Below are 19,832 nucleotides of genomic sequence, written 5' to 3'. Positions count from 1 at the left end.
GATAGATAGATAGATAGATAGATAGATAGATAGATAGATAGATAGATAGATAGATAGATGACACAGGGTGAGTTGAAAATGAAAGGGTGATATCTGGAAAATAAAATTAAGGGGTGAGAGAGGATTATACTGGGAGAAGGAGAAAGGGAGAGGTAGAATGGGGTAAATTATCTCACATGAAACAGACAAGAAAAGGCTTTTACAGTGCAGGGGAAATGCGGGAAGGTGAGAGGGAATGAGTGAATCTTATTCTCATAGGATTTGGCTTAAGGAGGGAATAACATACACAATTGGGTATGGAAATCTATCTTACCCTATAGGAAAATAAGGTGAGAAGGGGGCAAGAGAGCAGGGGGAACGATAGAGGGGAGGGCAGATTGGGGGAGGGGTTAATCAGAAGCAAACACTTCTAAAGAGGGACAGGGTCAAAAGAGAGAATAGAATAAATGGGGGGCAGGATAGGATGAAGGGAAATCGAGTTAGTTTTTCACAACATTACTACTGTGGAAATGTTTTGCATGACTACACATGTATAACCTGTATCGAGTTGCTTGCCTTTTTAATGAGGGTGGGTGGGGAGGGAGGATGGGAGAAAATTTGGAACCCAAAGTATTAAAAACACATGTTAAAAAAATTGTTTTCACATGCTAGTGGGAAATAAGAAATACAGGAAATGGGGTATTGACATATATCCTGCCCTACAAGAAAATAGAAGGGTAGGGGATAAGAGAAGGGAAGGAGAACTAGAAGGGAGGGCAGATTAGGGGAAGGGATATACAGAATGCATGCCATCTTGGGGTGGGGGGGATGAGATGGGGAGAAAATTTGGAACTCAAAATCTTGAGGAAGTGAATATTGAAAACTAAAAATAAATGCATTTATTTAAAAAAATTTAAAAAAAAAGATTGCAAAGAGTTTTTCAAACAGTATCTCATTTTGGCCTAATAACAACCCTGGGAAATGTACTATTATTATCCTTGTTTTACAGATATGGGAACTGAGGCAGACAGAGGTTAAGTAACTTGCCCAGTCCACACAGCTAATAAGTGCCTATGACTAGATTTGAATTCAACTCTCCCTGACTTCCAGTTCAGGCTCTATCCACTGAATCACAAGTCTTCTCCATCCTGCTCTCTCCTGACTCAGATTTCTTTTGTGTGTCCCCACTCTTAAAAAGACTTCAGTTACCCACTACCTATTTCCCTTACTGAAATTACTCCCTTGCCCCTCCTTTTCAAATAAACTCCCCACTTTTTACTTTAATATCTTCCCATTATAACAAATAAATAAAATAAACTTAATTCCCCCTTGCTGATGATTACAATTTCTCCCATCTTTCTAATAAAAAGATACAATAATCTTCTCCAATGTCTTTCCTTTTTCCATCCCCTCTCTCAAAAAACAAAAATACTCCCTAATCTGTGATCTCCTGCTTTTGGTTTTAAACCCTTAATACGCATCTTTAAAAGCAGATAAACAAATGCTTCTTATTTTCTGCCATGTAGCTGATGTATAGCAAATGTAGAAGTTTGCAAAAGATCTCTCTGTCTCTTTCTGTCTCTCCTTGTGTCTCCCTCTCCATCTCCCTCTCTGAATTTGTCTCTCCCCCCCTTTTTTCTCTCTCTGTCCCTCCTCCTCCTCCTCTTCCCTCCCTCCCTTCCTCCCTCCTTCTTGCTCCCTTTCCTCTCCTTTCTCTTAGCAATTCAGGAGCAAATTTGAAGAATTCTGGAATATGTATTTCCAGAGTTCACAGCCACAATTTGTCAAATGCAAAACACATTTGTATGTGTTAATGGATGTGAAATCAAAGTGTGAAAAGAAAATATGATACCTGTATTCAATAACAGAAAGAGGGAAAACATTTTCTTTGCCCTGACAATCTAAAATTGAGTGGGATCCACTCCCCACCAATGGTAAGCCTGTTGAATCCTGCATTCAGCAACATTTTGGTGTATCAGACTATGCAATTTGGTGCCTACCTGGCCACAAGGGTGGGTAAGGGTCACCCTGGGTGTCTGACCATGGCTATGGTTAACAGGCAAGGCTATAGAATAAGAAGTCATAGCAATGAAAGGCAGTGTAGTGCAGTGGATAGAGGGTTTATCTTATCACCAGGAAGATGAGCCTGAATCCCAACTCAGATACTTGGTAGCTATGTAATAAAGCAAGTCACTCATTTTCCTCAACTGTAAAATGAGGTCATTGCACTCAGTGATCTATAATGCTCTCCTAGCTCTAAAACTGTAATCCTATGACAAAAGAGAGATGAGTAGGAAGTATATTCCATGAATGGGTAACAGCCTGTTCAAAGGCACAGAGATGGAAGATGCAGTGTTAGACATGATAACAAGTGGGACAATCTGGCTTGATTGTAGATGTCCTTTCATGGGGGTCATCTCATAGAGTGTGTCTAGGACAAAGCCTGTTTGTGCCCTGGCCCCTTCCAGGGGCTGCATTCTTTTTTATATTAAGTTATTTATTTTTAATTTTCAACATTCACTTCCACAAGATTTTGAGTTCCAAATTTTCTCCCTATCTCGTCCCTCCCCCCACCCCAAGATGGCAGGCATTCCGAATACCCTTTCTCCTAATCTGCCCTTCCTTCTATTCCCACCCCCTCTTATCCCCTTCCCCTTCTATTTTCCTGTAGGACAGGATAGATTTCTATACCCCATTGCCTGTATATCTTATTTCCCAGTTGCATGTGAAAACAATTTTTAACATTTGTTTCTAAAACTCTGGGTTCCAAATTCCCTCCCTCCCTCCCTACCCACTCTCATTGAGAAGGCAAGCAATTCGATACAGCTTATACATGTGTAGTCATGCAAAACACTTCCACAGAAGTCATGTTGTGAAAAACTAAATATATTTCCCTTCATCCTATCCTGCCTCCTGTTTATTCTATTCTCTCTTCTGACCCTGTCCCTCCTTAGAAGTGTTTGCTTCTGATTACTCCGTCCCTCAATATACCCTCCCCTCTATCATCCCCCTGCTTTCTTGTCCCCTTCCCCCCCCCATTTTCTTATAGGGTAAGATAGATGTCCATACCCAATTGAGTGTGTATGTTATTACTTCCTTAAGCCAAATCTAATGAAAATAAGATTCACTCAGTCCCTCTCACCTTCCCTTCCACTGCCTTTTCTTGTCTGTTTTATGTGAGATAATTCACTCCATTCTACCTCTCCCTTTCTCTTTCTCCCAATATAATCATCTCTCACCCCTTAGTTTTATTCTTCAGATATCACCCCTTCATCTTCAATTCACTCTGTGCCCCCTATCTATCCATCTATCTATCTATCTATTTAATTTTTTCCCTCCAACTACCCTACTACTGACAAAGGTCTCATGAGTTACAAACATCATCTTTCCATACAGGAATATAAACAGTTCAACCTTAATATGTCCCTTATGAATTCTTTTTTTTTGTTTACTTCTTCATGCTTCTCTTGAGTCTTGTATTTGAGAGTCAAATTTTCTCTTCAGCCCTGGTCTTTTCACCAAGAATGCTTGAAGATTCTCTATTTCACTGAATGTCCATTTTTCCCAGGGACTGCATTCTTAAGTCCTTTGCTAAATGTATTTTGTAACCAGAGGCTCTAGGTTGGTCCCCTTAATCCCCATCTCTGTGGTCCAGGATGAAAACAATTAGAGATAGAGAAGGGAGCTTTCACTAGATAGGATTTAAAAGGACAAACTATGTCTATTCTTCTCTCTCTGAATACGTGACTTGAGACTCCAACAGCTCTCCTTTTAGGCTAGATGACAGAGATAGGGAAGGAATAGAAATCTCCAGCAGCAGCTATGGCACAGACACACACACAGGACAGAGTATTTGCAAAAGTAGGTGAGCCTGATACTATATATCAAGTCTCTGGATGCCCCTTCTACTTTGTTTCTTGAATGCATTGAGTGAAGTCATTCTGTGGCCTTGTGATAGCATTGTTCTCCATAAAATTGTTAACGACATGCTAAATTCTAGCAAAGTCTTTCTGCCTTGAAGGTTCTGGGAGTGTGGCCAATTCAAAAACACTCCTATCTTCTCTAGATCAGTACTCACATTTTACTAAGACACTATATGACCCATATAATTGATGTAGTCTATGTAAAATTGGCACTTGCCAGTCAATAGCTTTCCGTTAACTTCTTCCAGTAACCATAAAACTTTCATCAGTCTCACCTCATTTTCTTCTAATATCTTTTTAGAAACAGGTTGTCTTGGAACATCTGTTTGGTCCCAGAAGTTTCTATGAACTTAAGAAAGTCTAACACTGATTCCTTTATCTTATTTCTCTTGCCTCCAGGTCCCAATTCAGCTCAGCCTATTAAGCAATGCTTTGTATTGTGCTGTATTTACTGTAGGCATTGCTAGCATGTATGTATTGTGGATACCAGGGGTGATTACCTGGAATGATGGGGAGGAATGCACCCCATCTCTTGGGCTTTGGCTGTGGAGACATAGCCAAAAAGTGAGGTGGGAAGGTAGAGGCTCTCTCAGGTCTGGAAAGTATTTCCCAGAAGGCCCCTCAGGTACCAGTGGTCTTGGACTTGCAAAGGGAGCAGATTGTTGAGTGCTCCAGACCTTGAACGGTCTTAGGGGAAAGAAAAACAGGAAGCTAATACAAACGGGATATAAAAGAGGACCTCAAGGAAAGCTGTTGGAGTTCTAAGCCACACAGTCAAAAATAGGAAGGAGAAAGGGAACAAGCATTTATTAAACACCTACTACATACTAGGCACTGTTAAACACTTTACAAATATTATGATCCTCACAACAACCCTCGGAAGCAGGTACTATTATTACCTCTATTTAATGTTTGAGAACTGAGGTAAACAGAGGTTGATTGCCCAGGATCATACAGCTAGTAAATATCTGAGGGTGAACTTTAACTCAGGTTTTCCTGACTTCAGGTCCAGTGCTCTATCCACTGGGCCACCTAGCTGCTCCTTATAAAAATTATCTAGAGAGTAGTTCTTATTGCTCAGTCACTTGTAATCTTCAACACAGTCCCTGGTTTTGGGACCACAGAGGAGCATCTTCTCATGCATGTCCTTTAGCCAACCATAAGGGGTGAGAGCACAGGTTAGTCACCACATTCTCCAAGAAATAGCCTGCAAGTCACTTATAATCCCAGAAGGGTTTGTTAACACCATGTTGGGAAAAACATTAAATTCTAAGAAGAAGTGTTTGTATTTTATCCTATAGGCAATTTGATGCATAGTCATTTCAGTCATGTCCAACTCTTTGTGACCCCATTTGGTTTTCTTGGCAAAGATAATGGAGTGGTTTGTCATTTCTTTCTCCAGTTCATTTTACACATGAGGAAACTGAGGCAGACAGGGTTAAGTGACTTGGCCAGAGTCGCACAGCTAATAAGTTCCTGCGGCCAGATCTGAAATCAGGAAAATGAACCTTCTTGACTTTAGGACCTCTATCCACTTGCCACCTAGATGCCCATATAAGCAATAGGGATCCCTAAAAATGTCATAATTGTATCACTTTGCATGCATCAACTTAACATATACCATAAAAGTAGGCAAATATTTTCCATGCGCTTTATTTAATTCTAGTAAATTGAATAGAGAATCATTGTAGAGCTTTTAGCACTGAATTTTTAGACTATCTCCCCCCCAGTTTTTTTACTTTCTAATTTGAATGAGGTACCATAGGAAATTATGTGAAAGTCTTCATATATGTGTATTTAACAAAATTTAACATAAACAAATTGAAAACAACAACCTGGCATAGCGTTTCTAACCAGAACTCACTGACAAGTATACTCAAATTGAGAAAGAAAAATATTTACAAGTTTACCCATTTAAACAGTGTTTCACCAACCACAATGATAAGCTGCTAATATGTAATCTACTATGCAAGGAACAGAAATGATCGTTGACATTAATAATAAATATTTATTGAGCATCTACTGTGCTGAAGGTACAGCTAGGTGTCTCAGCGGATAGAGCACTGAGCTGGAAACCAGGAAGACTCATCTTCCTAAGTTCAAATTTAGCCACAGACACATACTAGCTGTGTGACCCTGGGCAAGTCACTTAACTATCTTTGCCTCAGTTCATCAACTGTAAAATGAGCTGGAGAAGGAAATGACAAACCACTCCAGCATCTTTGCCAAGAAAACAAAGAGTTAGACTAAACACTAACAATTGTGCTAAGGATAGTCTGGTAGATGCTGGGAGTACTAATAGGTTTGACAGATCCCTGCCCTCTAATGTTGTCAGTATTATAATTATTAGGTAGGTCTCTGCCTTAAGGGATTGACAGAGATCTCTCTAAAATTTTTCAGAAATAGGCCAGTAAAAACTTCTGATCTTACATATAAAGAACTCCAGCTTACCCATTTTACTCATTCCATCTCTTCTATCTCAGGTGCCATTAGAACAGAGCAACAAAATATTCAAGTTCTTTGTGGCAAGACAATTGAGTATCAACAGGAAACTAATACATGAAAAAATAGGAAAGGAAACTACTAGTCAAAGATTAACTACTAGTCAAAGATTAAAAAGAATAGCAGGCAGAGACAGGATTGTGAATTTGGGTAAAGGGACAGAGGAAGAGAAAGCCCAGAATTGTGATGCGTTAAAGACTAATCTGAACACATATCTATGACTCTACCACAATTCAAAGCTTCCATTATGTTTTGCTGCACAATTGAAAAAAAAAGTATATTGGATCCAAAAGATAGTATACTCTGGCCATCAAACTCACTCTACTGACTCTAAGAGCCCCATTCCTTAGTCTCCTAAGGATAAAAATTGTTAATTACCATTTGCCCTGACAACTTTTTTAGGAAATTCAAAAATGTGGCTCAATGGAAATAAATACTACATAATGTGGATCAACAGGCAGATAGACAATAACATATAGAGAGCATGCATTTGCCCATTGGGAAATGGAAAATATGAAAACAAGACCTTGACCTAATTATTTTGCTGGAGGTAGGGAATGGGGTGGGATAATGTGTGACCTTTTGTTATTATGAATTCTGAAAAGAAAGTCACACCCCACCCCCAAACACGAGTATGTCAGTGCCCAGGATATGAAAAAGGCATTGAGCAAAAATAAAGTCTTAGAACAGATTTATTTTCCTTCTTTTCTTTCTTTCTCTCCTATTTCTTCTTTGCTTTCTTCTCCTCCTCCTCCTCCTCCTCCTTCTCCGGCCTCTTCATCTTCCCAACCTATCCATGAACTGAATGAAATGAAACAGAAGCCCACATGAAAGGCTTTTAGGGAGAGGGAAGATGTAGAGATATTCAGTGCTAAGTGACAGAATTAAAAATAATAATAATTTTTTAAAAACAGTGTTTGGGATTTATAGTACTTGGTAATAAATTTCCTATATTCCTTTTCCTTTTCCCCTCTCTAATAATCAAGATAAAAATATATTGCCACACTTCATCTGGGAACAAAGTAAGTAGTGAGAGAAAACATGAGGGCTGTTTTAATACTAAGAGGCTCAAAAAGAGGAATTATGACAGCTTAGACCACCTTACATGGTCCCCATTTGGAAAAAGAAGGTAGATAATAGTTTGCCCAAGGGAAGGAAGCCCAAATACCAGTTTAGGGATATGCAGTAGAGAAGCCAGCTTCAATGAGGGAAGAATTACTTCAGTCTAGGTGAGACAGAGACTTTGAGAAGTTGAAAAAAAGGTGGAACAACCCAGATTTCTAGGAAAGGGATTGAGATAGATATGCTAATAGAGGTAGATAACCCCAATGTCCAAAAGAAGAACTCTTGGCAAGACTTTCTTAGAAGAAAGTAACTTTTCCCCTAAGATCTGAGTAATGATCATGTACTCTACCTGAATCCATGACGGGTGGTCCAAGAAAGTTAAAATCAGGAAGGAATGAGTTGGGGTGGGGGATGACTAGGGAAGTATATTTGTCAAGGTCAGGGGCTTTCAGACCCAAGACTAAAGCTTGAAGTCACATGAATTCCAGAAAGGTTCAGCCATCTATAGTTTTGCAAAAATGAACCCATTGGCCAAAGGATGAGGATTGAGGTAACATATAACCAGCTTACTCTGGGACAAAATCTTTATGTGGTCTCTCCTCATTTCTTCTAGACCTTGTCCCATGAAAGACTGGGATCAACTAAGAAGACTAGGTTATTTTGTAATTTTCTTTTGTCATTTGTTATAGAAATCCCCTGTATGTTTCCCTGCAGTACTTTGTAATAAGGATGGTGTTTTCTTTTCAGGGAACAGAGACAGAAAAGGCTTGCCACTAACTGATCAGGATATTGAAATTATCCTTTTGGTCTTGAGAGGAGGTAATAACAGATAAAAATCAACAATGGTCCTGAAGCTTGGTTCTAGAAAAAAAAAAGTGGCATATGTGGGTTCACTAACAAGCATCTATGAACCCACATATCTTCAGACATGATTCTTCTCTTCCACCAATGGCACACCAACCATACTTTCACAAAAAAAAATCTACTTAATGACTGACCAGTGCTACCCAGTTATCCTGAAAATCCTCAGACAGAATAATATAAGTAGACAATTGGTTTAAATCAGAAAACAGCCTTAATACTGTAATGAGAGACTCTTTAAGGTTTGTTTTCTGCAGAATGTTTGTGATAGACCTTGGTGGTTTCAAGATGACTTAAAAGCAATCATGGTTTTCAAATAGCTTGACATGTGCACTACCGTATCTAAGCACTTACGTTATTTCATTTCATCCTCACACCTCTGGGAGGTGAGCACTATTATTATCATCATTTTACAGTTGAGGAAACTGAGGCAGGCAAAGCTAAAGTGACTTGCTCAGGGTCATGTAGCTAGTATCTGAGGCTGAATTTGAACTCAGGTTTTCCAGACCCATCTACTGTACCACTTAGCTGGATATTAGCACATTAATGTTCTATCAAATTCCTTTCTTAAATTGATCTATATATAATTGACATATATATGACAATTTGAGTAGTTTATGTTTTTGTAGATATTCATCTATTTAAGTGTTGAAGGGTTGAAGTGTTGAAATTTGTGAGCATTGAGTTGTGTGTCCTGTTATAATAATTTTCATGACTTTTACACTAGACTTAGTTTTATTTATCTTGGTAACTTTTTTCTTTTCAGTTATAATTCTCTCTATATTGATTTTGGTATTTTTCCTTTTACTGATTTCTTTTGGTGTACTCTCTTCTTTTCTAAATTCTACAGTTGTATCATATATAATTTCTATTTTTCTAAATTTACCTATAACTGTTATGTGACTTAGCATTTGATAATTTTGGGGTGCTTTCCATGTGTTAAAAAAAAGATGGCAGTATTTTCTTTCTCCATTAAGTACTCTCCATATATACATGTTATAATTATATATATATATATATGTTTTATTGCATTTACTATCTTTAGTTAAAATCTCCTACTAGTGTTAATTTTCTATCTATAAATTTATTTTTCAATACTACTTTGGCTGCATCCTATTTGCAGGGCATATTCTAATAACTATGTTTCTTTGACTCTTTTGTTACATTTACTGTATTCTGATAGTTAAAATCTCCTACTAGTATTAATTTTCTATTTCTTCTAAAAATTTACTTTTCTTTTTTGATTAGGCAATGGGGTAAAGTGACTTTCCCAGGGTCACACAGGTAGTAAGTGTTATGTGTCTGAGGTCAAATTTGAACTCAGGTCCTCCTGAATCCAGGGCTGGTGCTCTATCCACTGTGACACCTAGCTGCTCCTAAAAATTTACTTTTCAATACTAGTTTAGCTCATCCTATTTTCAGGGTATATTCTAATAACTATTTTTCTCTAACTCTCCCTTACTCATTTATAATATCATAATAGCACCATATGAAGGACATTTAATAAGTCAGTCATTAAGTTAATAAGCATTTATTAAGAGTCTACTATGTGCCAAGTGCTTGGGATACAAAGAAAGATAAAAGACAGTGCCTGCCTTACCGGTACTCACAATCTTGTAAGAGGAATAAATGTTAAGACTTATACTTGCATTCAAAAAATGAACTTCACCTCCAAGTACACGATGGAGGAAGTATAACTAGATAGTATTCATCTGAGAAAGGTGGGGAAAGGTAAGTGAGATTAGTGTGCTACAGGCTTAATATGAGTCAACATTATGCTGATGGCAGCCCCCAAAACTAGTATTATCTTCAGCTGCACTAAGAGAGAAACAACATTCTGAATGAAGTGAGTGAAAGTTCCATTGTTCTCTACCCTAGTGAGACAACATCTAAAGTATTATTAGCACATTTTAGGAAGGACATTGATAAGCATATTCAGAGCAGGGTAGTCAGGATGGTTAAAAAAAAAAAAGATTTTAGGTAATACAATATGAGGATTGTTTGAAGGGACCAGAGATATTTAGTCTAAATAAGAGAAGATCAGAGTGGAGCCAGGAATAGCATGATAGCTGTCTTCAAGTATTTGAAGGGCTGACGTGTAGAAAATTAATTAGACTTGTTCTGCTTGGCAACAGAGGGCATAAAAAGGAACAACGAATTGAAACTGCAAAGAGGCAAATATTGGCTTGATATGAGGATCAAGTTTCTAATAATCAGAGTAATTCCAAAATGTAATGAATGGAAGTAGTGAGATGCTTGGAAGCAAATGTTGGATGACCTCTTGGGGATGTTGTTGGGGGAAATACTTGTTCAGGTACAAGATGGGCTAAATAGCCCCTGAGAACCCCAACAACTCTGAGATTCCATGATTATCAAAGATAGGATCACAATATTCTCCACCTTTACACACATTTTTTCTGTTGTTTTCTTTTTTCTTAAGAAATGTCATTTTGCTTTTTCCAGTTAAAGACTTTGTGGTGCCTATTTTTGGTAATTCTAACACTGTTGTATCTTGCTCTATTCTCTAGAAAAGCAGTTCTGAAAGTATGGTTCAGGGACACTCAGAGACTCTCAAACCCTTTTTGGGCATCTACAAAGTCAAAACTGTTTTCATAATTTTACTAAGACATTTTAACTTTTAATATGGTAAATATCAATATATATGTATGTATATATATATATAATATATATTATATATATATATATGTATACAGAGAGAGAGAGCACACATAAACAAAAGCTTGGGGTGGGGTGGGGGAGTACTCAATAATTTTTAAGAGTTGTGAAAGGGTCCTGAGACCAAAAAGTTTGAGAACTGTTGTTCTAGTTTTATCCCTAACAGGTGAATGGCTTTAAATATCTTTCCAGTTACTTTCTAAACATATTTTCCTATTTTTCCTGTGGCACCTATGATTTTCATTTTCAAGTATATTAACTGTGCTATTGATTTCATCTACTGATACTTTCAGATGTTGTATTGTGTTCTCTCCAGTGATGGATCTTCTTCATTATTTTATCTTGATCTTTTAAAAATAATTATTCCTTTTTTCCTTCAGTTTCTCTCAGGATTTTTAATTTAGGACTTTAATTTTAAGATTTATTTTGGGGTTTTTTAATATCAGGATCTTTTTGCTCCATATTTTTCCTTTATTTCCTCTTACAATTTTATTTCCCAAGCTAATTCTTTCTTAAACTTTTAAATTTTTCCACTTATCCACTTAAGGCTCTCTCTCTCTCTCTCTCTCTCTCTCTCTCTCTCTCTCTCTCTCTCCCTCTCTCTCTCTCGATATCCTACCTCATTTTTTTCCTCACCTGTATTGATTTTGATGTTCTGGCCTTTGCCTCTGTTCATCCATATATTCTTAGCAAATCATATCAGAGTTTATTTTTGCTCCTTTTCCATTTTAGTAAATTTTAGTTTTCTTGAGGGAATTTTTAGCAATTTTGCTCATTTTCCATTTTTCTACTGTTAGTTTTAAGATGGATATAAGAGGCACTTGAGTCTCTCCCTAAAGGGAAGCTTGAGAGGCTTGGATCCCTTTTAACCTTCCCATTCTTCTCCCCAGAAGACCGAAATGTATACTTCAAAGCAGCAAAATTCCATTCTTCATTATGCAGAGAAATAGATTTTAATAAATCAAGTTATATTTGGAAGCTTAAGGTTTCTAATAGACAGTTAACACAGAAGGGGTGAAATTTTCAAATCTTTCCAAAGATTTGTTTTGTTTATATCTTGTCCTAGTTTTGTTTATATCTTGATGTATGTTTCCCTCTAGTGATTTACAATAATCCCCTTTATAAATGCCTAAAATAGAAGTAGTTGTTTGGTCAGGGCAGGGAGGGAAGGATTGAAAGGAGGGACACTTGAGTCTTTTCCTACAGACAAACTTGGTTTGGAGAACAGACTGTAGAAAGGGAAGGTGGTGGCAACTAGAAATCAAATGAGTTGAGTGTTATAAAAAAGAAGAGGTGTTATGCAGCATTATTTGGGAGCAGTAAGCAGTCCATATTGCCCTGGACCATAGCAGGTGGCATCATAAAAAAGCTTAACCCTTGCTTCCTATTGAGTCTTGAAATCAAACAATCTATATTCAAATCTTGGCTCAGACATTTACTAACTGTGCAAACCGGTTGAAAGTCATTAACCTCTTGGTCCTCAGTTTCTTCATCTGTAAAATGAGATTAGATTAAGATGGCCTCTAAGTTTCCTTTCAGCTCAAAATCTATAGTTTTAGGAACTAGCTTACCAAGGGAAGCTATTGATTTTCTTTCTTAGGACACAAGCTTCCCTAAAATATTCCAGAAAGCAAAAACATGTATTCCAATGACAGGACAAAACTGAAGTTTGCCACCAGAGCAATAACTACTATGTGCTTCTAACCTACTACTCCATTTGGGAGCTCCTTAATGGTGTGAAAAATTCTTTTGGATACAAAATGATGCATTAGCTAGGATCCTCCACCAAAGTCCTACTTTGGCACCCTGATGTACTGTGAATATGACCCTGAGTGTCTGTAGGCTACTCCAGTAAAGGTCCTAGACAGCTAGAGGTATGGATTATGCACTGGGCAACAGAATGTCATTGACAGACTAGCCTAGCTTACTCTATCGAGGATTTATCACCTGATGATTATCGACTGGATCATGCATTCTTTGGAGGCCTAGCAATTCAGGAAACAGAAGGCAGAGGTGTGAAAGGGTTGTAACCTGTGTTGCTGTGAGAAGTGCTCACAATAATAAAATTATAAACCTTTTTAAAGGATTGAAGTATTCCTTTTGAACTCTCTCCCAAATTCAGCTTAGAGGGATTTTGTGTTTTTACCCTTCAAAAATCTTTATTTTCATAATGTGATATTTGTAGATATCTCCATTAACAGAAAACCTTAGAAAAGAAATGATAAATGATGTCTTAATGTAATTAGTCACATCTGCTATTCTCTAATGTGTGGGCCCATAAATAATTAGCTGCCTTGTCATTATACAATAAGTTACTGGTAGAGAAAATACTACCAATAGTAAACTAAAGGAAAAAAAAGCAGAGGCAAAGAAGGATAACGCAGGAAAGGGCCACGGGGTTTAGGGTTGAAGGGTTGTTGTTGTTTGTTGTGTTTGTCCTTCATTCTCAAAGAGAATCAATGACATCAGGAGGGTGATGTCTGGACTTGCAAGTGAATTGGACTTCAATGAGGCAGAGCTGTGCAAAATCATCAGCCTCACTCTCTCCCCCAGAGTCATCAGTGTCCAATGGCAAGACATAGGTCAGGATGACTGCTGATGGGCCGGGATGCAACGGGAGATCTTGGCCTTTTTAAGCGAAAGAACAGAAAACAGCAGTATGGTACAAGTAGAGTAAAAAACTTAGACTTCACAAGTAATTGGAGCCTAAAATGATTAGATTTTATGATAAAAGTTAAACAGATATTATTTGGGTCACAAATTCAATTTTGAGAGGTTAAATGTAGCTCTTTGTTGTTTCTTGAGTTATGGTTTGCCACAATATTTCTTGTCCCACATGGCCAATGACTGATCTCTTTTATGTAACAAAACAAAAATTCAACATTCCAATTTATTTTTTAAATGCATAGTTAACTCATTTGGGAGAATATGAAAGAAGAAGGTTTGAGAGATTTTAATAAGATTATAGGGAAATGTATTAAGTTTAACTGCTAATTAAATGTATCTATAAAAAAACAGTGCATTAGCATTTCCACTGACTCCCACTTTATCATAGTTCTATGTACATTTGTTCTGTGAACATCTAAGTCCTTCGAAGAAAATCTCTCAAAGTTAATAGTTGTATATGGTTTCCTAATTTGTAGTTGTTTATGATGTCAAATAATGAGAGATGAATCAGAAAACTTTTTTTTTAAAGTTGTCTTTTTTCACTTGCTTGGGTGTTAAAGGAACTATGAATTAAGCAAGAAAAACCATTTATCAATCTTGGCTACAGAAAAACTCCCACAGGCCTTGAAATACTTTTGTGTAGGAGATAAATAATACATCTAACTAATGATCTCACAATTCTAAATTTAGTAGATGAGTCTAAGAAATCCATAGGTTCCCTCTTTTCTCAAAGCACAATTAAGGAGCTCACTCCTTGAAAAGGCACAGTGGGGCAGTGAGGGGATACAGCACTGTCCCTGGAATCAGGAGGACCTGAGTTCAAGTTCCGTCTCAGACCAGATACTTAATACTTACTAGCTGTTTGACCCTGGGCAAGTCACTTTACCACAATTGCCTTGCCAAAAGAAAAAGAAAAAACAGAGTCATATTTACACTCCATAAATTCTGGTCTATTAATATTAATTAATTCTGATCTTAATTCTATTGATGCCACAATTTATTTTTTTAAATGCATAGTTAGATCATTTTGGAGAACATGAAACTCTTAATCTCGGGCTCATGGGTTAGATTGTCTTTTGGACATTTTATTTTACTTGATATTAACAATAGAGAGGTCTGCCATTTCCCTGAGGCATGGATCCAGGACATGATGGAAAACTTCCCAGGAAGCTGTTTTTATCCAACTTGATGAGTACTATCCCTTTCTAGTAATACAGATAGGTACAAATGGTAGAACCAGAAGAAATCTAGAAAGATTATGAAGGATTATAAAGTCTTGGGCTAGGAATAGAAATTCTAGTGGACATAAGTATTATTTGCATCACTGCTGCCTGAACAAGAATTGTGACATAATAATTTATAAATACTTAATTAATATTTGCTGAATTGAATGGAAGGAAAAGGCTTTGAGAAGAGAAAGGAAAATTCAGAAAGTGAATAGCTGCTTAAGAAGATGGTACTTGAACTTGATGTGGTGGGCATGAACCTACAATCCCAACTCCTTCCAAAAGGCTGAGTTCAAGAGCTCAGAGTTTCAGTGTCCACACTAAGTTCAGCATTAAGATGGTGAGCCCAGTGGAGCAGGAGACCACCAAGCTGACCATGGAGAGGGAAACTGGCCCAAGACCAAAATGGAGAAGGTCAAAGCTCCCAAGCCAATTGACAGAGGGCTCTGACCATGAATAGTTATAGCCTGGGTGAGATAGACCCAGACTTTTAAAAATGGCACTTGAGAATGGGTTTATCATTTTTGGATCATGACTTAAAATACAGAAATGATAGGAAGGTGGCCAGGAATGGAGTCTCCTACTAAGGGCATAGACTCTTACTGGCTATGTGACACTGGGCAAATCATATAACCCTATTTAACTCAGTTGCCTCATCTGTAAAATGAGCTGGAAAAGGAAATGGCAAACCATTTCAGTATTTTTGCCAAAAAAATCCCAAATGCAGTCACGAAGAATCAGACATGACTGAAAATGACTGAACAACAAATAACATGTTTGCCTGAAGTCTTGTAAATCTAACTAAAAAGACTTTAAATTGAAAGGTAAAGTGAGGGATAGAAATGGATCAATAGCTGCTGAGCCCAAGTAGCTGAGGATTATATCCTCTCCTCTCCACTAAGGAGATCTTCTGCTCTGGATTCATGCAGTCAGTAACTGATCATATCAATCCAGGGGGAGCTTGGCCTCTAAAGGAAAGGTTAGGCTCCTTATCTCCTATTCTTTGGCTCTTTACAGGCCTACCCCTAGAGCCTTGAGGAAAATGACCTAAAGCTTAAACTTTAGCCCATGTCTGGGCTATTCCCAAAGCTATTTATGTCCTTCACACAAAGAAATGCTAAAACCACAAAAGCCTCACAAATATCAATGGACAGGAAAAAAAAATTAAAGAAATATCAGCATTAATATAATTGCTTTTATTCTCTCCTGAGAGGTTGATACTTAAAATACCAAGATATGATGAAGTTTCTGGAACTGCAGAGTAAGCATTTTACATTTTCAGTGTTCTACATTGTCCAAACTATTCCCTTCAATTCAATGTTTTCTGGAAAGCCATTCTAGAGTTTAAGCTTCTCCCTCTGTCAACGATATTTCCTTTTGGAAACAGAAACTCCTCCCATGGACTGATGGGAACTTCAAACAAAGAAACTAATCTCTCTATTTCACAAAGGTTGCCTCCAATCTAGCCTTGGGTGTGGTACACCTATCTTGGGATACCCTTTGATCAGCCAAGCTCAACCCAGAAAAAGCAGTAAGGGTCCCAAATGCCAAGCTCAGATTTAAAGCATTCTTTAGCAGCCAGGGGCTCCCAAATCATCATTTCTCCATGAGTTGGAGAAAAAGTTACACCTGACCCACTCCATCACAGGAAGTCTAGTGAGGGAGATTATTTGCCAAGTGGGAGAATCAAAAGGAGAAATCAAGCCAGAAAACTGTTTCTCCTTTTTAAAGTAAGAGAAGAATAAGGAAATTGTTTTATCCTTCCAAAGTGCAAGGTCCTATTTCATTGAGTCACATAAACTTTGTCTGCTTCCAAGGGAGCTCTGGTACACACTTCCTGGGATGGGTCCCGCAGATTCATTGCCATAGGTTCTCTGTGTAACCTCCGTTGCAGGTGCATATCCCTGCCACTTAGATATGGTCAGCAGTACAACCTGCTTTACTACCTACTAAAATTCTTGAATTCATTTTGAGGATCCTTTGCCAAAAACATAATGATCACCTAGTTCCTGGCCCTTCCTGTCGAATCACCACAACTAGGGCCTCTTGACCCCACCTTCAGGTTTAAGCACAATCTGATCTATAGGACTCATAGGTAGGGAAATATATACGTAAATCAAGAGGCTCAAGTATCCTTAGCCTTATAGCTGATCCTACGATAATGTGTTATCTTAGAGCTGGTAACTGTACTTTTTTTGCCTTATTCCTTGCAGTCAAGCTCCCTTGATATACAGTAAATCTTGTTCACTGAATCTGAGCCTCTACTTTGGTATTCTCCCTGTACCACATTTTCTATTAGTTTGGGACACAAATTTATCTCATCATTCCTTCCCCTGAACCCCAGCTCTGGTTTTGATTTTCTTGTACTTTCTACCAGACTTTCCCATACGCTTTCTTGATAGATAAGGCTTGTCTGTCTCCAGACCCCACAGATTCGTTGAGTCAAAAATAAACTTTTATTAAGTGCCTATTACATGAGAGGTACTAGATGTGATGGGGGTGCAAATGTAAATATGGTATGATCAGACCTGTGCATGGAATCAATATGTCAGCAGTGTGAGAGTGGACTAGAAGATAGGGACTGCAAATGGAGACATCAGTTAGGAAATGCAATGGTCTGACTAGTAGTCACCAAATATTGTTAATCACATATCTGTATCAGTAGGAAATATTTGTGCATAAACTTCCAATATTTATGTTATAGACATGTACTGATGCATTATAAAACTTACACAAAATATAATTTAAAAGGAGTGAGATATAGATTAATTTCTAATTGATCCTAGAGTCAATAGGGAGGGAGAATGACAAGGTCAAATTTGTCTTTTGGAAAATCACTTTGGCAGCTGTGTGGAGAATGTATTGGAGAGGGGAGAGACTTAAGTCATGAAGATCAATTAAGAAGCTATTGTGATTGTCCAGGCAAGAAGTGATGTAGGCCTGTTCTAGAATTGTAGGTGCATAAGTAGAAAGAAGGGAGTATTTGCCAAAGATGTTTGAAGTAGAAAGGACAATATTTGACAATTGGGTATACAGAGTTTAACATGTACAGGTTGTGAATCTGGGGAAATTAGAAGGATGGTGGTAATAGGAATAGGAATAGGTAAAAACAGAAGAGGGCTGAGTTTGGGTGTAAAGATCATATAATGATATCTTTATAGGGTGTGTTTGCTCATGTAAAAGGTATATATCTACATGGGGTGTCTACCATATAGAAAGGCGCCTTCAGGTGACGTATGGATAGATATCCCTATAATCTTGCTGACCCCTCTCCAAGGAAAACTATGATTCTTACCTTGAGGGGAGTGGGAAAAAAGCTACAGGGCTGGCCTCTCTGTTATCTTCTCATAGGATATTGGACTAAAGTTATCTTTATCTTTCCCTTTAAATATTGCTGGTCTAGCGGTACATTTGGTTTAGAACAAAAAGTTGCTAGCTTCCCTGGGCACTACATCTTAAAGACAGAAGGATAGCACTTAGGTTACACTCACTGGCTTCTTCTCACCAATGCAAGTTACACAAAAAAGATTGTCACAAATGGTGAATAGTGAGTAAACCAATTTATCCAAGCTAATGACATAGAAATCAGAAGTTATACATACTAGAATTTACTATAAAATACACAGAGTGAATGAGTTCTTCCACTGGGAATGAGGTATCTGATTGTCAACTGAGAGAGAAGACCCAATCTCACACAAGGGGAAATCCCCCAAAGTCTTTAGGGAAGCAAGTTGGAAATCAGGGATATGCTGAGGAGCCAGTAAGACAGATATGAGAGATGGAAATCTTTCAGACATAGTAGCTATAGTATCTATAAGACTTGGGTGTGGTAGACAAAAGAGAGGTAGAAATCAAAGATTCTTAAGTTTAAAAATATGGATAAATGGTAAGTGATGATTCTATTGACAAGGAAAGGAAGGTAGAGAAACAGGTTTGTAGGCCAAGGACATGAACTCATACAACTGACTGATAGGACACTCACTTCTAGATCTCCCAGATGTGACTGTGCAGCTGAATAGTATCTGTTACCCCACATTTGTAGATGTTCTCTGATTGGAAAGGACTGGGACCTTGCCTGTTTTCTCATTCCATCAAAGCAGGTTTGTCTAGTTTCCCGTCTCAGTCATCTGTAGACCATCCCATTGCTAATTAAGTCCTGGAACTGATAAACAAAACTTCTTAGTTAATTATTTCTGACTCTAGAGAGACCTACTTATTAGTGGGAATGTTCATTTAAAAATAGTCCAAAAGAAATATTTGGTTTTAATGTAAAAGAATCTCATTACTATAAAGTATGTCAAGTGGATATTAATGAACAGTTAATGACCATTAATTCATGAATACTGATGCTAATTATACGATGAAAAGCCAGCATTGAGTGAGGATAAATAGCACAACTATAGATAGTATGTTAAAGGCATTTAAATAACGCAAAATAATCACATCCAAATGCTGTCGTGCTAGCTATAGGGATCCCCTCACTGGCAAGAAGGATCAACCATGGTCAATTCTTGACTATTCCCCATACTTTTTTTTTAATATATATAGAAGTCATTTTAGCTCTCAAGATAGAAGCAAAACCAGGAATTGCACAGTCAGGTCTACAGGGAAGTATTATATAATAGAAAGAACGATAGCTCTGGACACAGAGATCCTGAGCCCAAATCCCAACTTTGATACTATCTACGTGATCTTGGGTAAGTCACAATCTCTCTGAACCTCAACTTCCTCAAGTGTAAATTGAAAGGTTCAGACTAGTTGACCTCTGAGGTCTCTTCCAGTGCTAAATCTATGATTTTCTTCCTCAAAAAGGTTGTCAGATTCTGATAACCAAAGTTAGGAAGAGGGTCTACAGGATTTTCTTAAAAGTACTTTTAAGATCAGATAACTTGGAAGGGAACCTACTGATCTCGCCTTCTTCATTTTAGAGATG

The sequence above is a fragment of the Vombatus ursinus genome, unplaced genomic scaffold (assembly GCF_900497805.2).
Source record: "Vombatus ursinus unplaced genomic scaffold, bare-nosed wombat genome assembly UNPS02010304.1, whole genome shotgun sequence".
Taxonomy (NCBI): Eukaryota; Metazoa; Chordata; class Mammalia; order Diprotodontia; family Vombatidae; genus Vombatus; species Vombatus ursinus.
This window is presented reverse-complemented; position numbering follows the sequence as displayed.